Consider the following 1,852-nt stretch of genomic DNA (forward strand, 5'->3'; position numbering starts at 1 on the left):
ATCCTCCAGGGACAATTCAAGAAAGGTCTCATTTAGGTCCTCGAAAAGCCTCCGCAGGAGGTTCCTGGGGAGAGGTGCCTTGTTGGGTGCTCCATGGAAGCACACTCTTCCGCGCCAGGACATCCTTATGTAGATGGGAATCATCGCCTCCACAAGCATGGCTGCATATGGTCCTGGTCTCTGCAGGGCTTCCCTTAGCATCCGCTCTTTGTGACTCCGAGGGACCCGCATCAGGGTGATCTCGTTCATGAAATGCTGCATCTAATTAGGGCAATTAGTGTATTGTTACTGTTGTGAATGGTTGACTTTTACTTTGCATAACAATGACCCTCGCTTAACAGCCACGTGTTGTAGGCCACATAGGAAAAGCATACATTGATCTTTCCCGTGCACTGGCGGGAGTGGCTGGAAAAGGGTCAGAGTATATGATTTCCAGATTGCCTTTAGCGGGAGGGCACAGCTATCCATTAACTGATAAGCAGAATGTACTGTAAGGCTTACCAGGACTGTCTGCTAGACGGATTCAGCTGTCTCTCCCCACTTGTCCGCTCTCCTGTGCAATGCCGCAGCCAATGAGAGCGTATTCCGAAATCTCGAACTTGTCCTGAGATCTCGTGAGACTTGTTGCCCTGTATGGTCTTGTTCAGAGAAACTGACTAGACTGTGTTCACTGTTCGCAAACATGTATCTGTTCAAGGAAATCAGTTACTTTTCCCATCACACAGCTTCGGCTCTTTCCCGGACTGCCCCGGCATCCCCCTCACAGAGGCTGGCGCAGATTAGGCGGCGAAAGAAAAAGACTAGGGACGAGATGTTTGCGGAACTGATGGCTTGCTCCAGAGCCGAGGCGGCAGAGCAGAGACAGTGGAGGGAGACCCTATGTCAACAGCATCGCACACACATTGAACGGGAGGACAGGTGGCGGCAGGAAGACCAGCAGGCGACTCAAACGCTGCTTGGGCTAATGAGGGAGCAAACGGACACGCTCCGGCGCCTTGTTGATGTTATGCAGGACCACAGGCAGGAGGACAGAGCCCCCCTGCAGTGTATCTGCAACCGCCCTCCCCCGCCAAGAAGTCCTGCCCCCCCCTCACCCAAAAGTACAAGACGGCGGGGCGGTAGGGGCCGTGAGAACTGTCACTGCACCACTGCATAGCGCTAATGTACCACACACCTCTCACGCTATAAATTTGTAGAAGTGCTTCCCTTACAGGCTCACCCAGTCCCAAATTCAAGTTTCATCCCCCCAGTGTGTATTAGATTATTAAAAGCTGTTTGCTGTTATTCACTGTTTCGGTCACGTCTTTCGTGTCAGAGGATTTTTTTGTGTATGGGGGGGGGAGGGGATTTATAATTGCACGGTATAGCCTACATTACCAGGGTACAGACTTGGGGCCATGATCAACTGCAGGGCACACACACACTGCAGTCAGTAGGCACCAGGGTCACTCTGTGTGGTGTATGCTGCCCCGGGTCATTCTGTGATGTGTATGCTTGTCCAGGGTCCTAGCGCCTGCCACCCCCTTAATGTTAAGGCACGCTGCTCTTACCATGCACTTCCACCATAGCAACGAGCCTCTCCGCTGCCCTGAGCCCCAACAAGAGCCCTCATCCACGGACAGATACTCACCCTTCCCCCACACCCCTCACCCCTTCCTACGCCCAAACCCGCAGCCCACTGCCGTCATCCAAACCCCTATCCAAAGAAGGCACCACTCGCCCCTTCCTGCAAACCCACCCCTTCCTGCAATCCCTCCCCTTCATGCACAACCACTTGCAACCGTCCCCCAGAGACCTATGTAGGAGCAGGAGGATGTCATTCCTCTATGGAACAAGCGGTCTGTACATCAGT

Source organism: Mauremys mutica, chromosome 2 (assembly GCF_020497125.1).
Source record: "Mauremys mutica isolate MM-2020 ecotype Southern chromosome 2, ASM2049712v1, whole genome shotgun sequence".
Classification (NCBI taxonomy): domain Eukaryota; kingdom Metazoa; phylum Chordata; order Testudines; family Geoemydidae; genus Mauremys; species Mauremys mutica.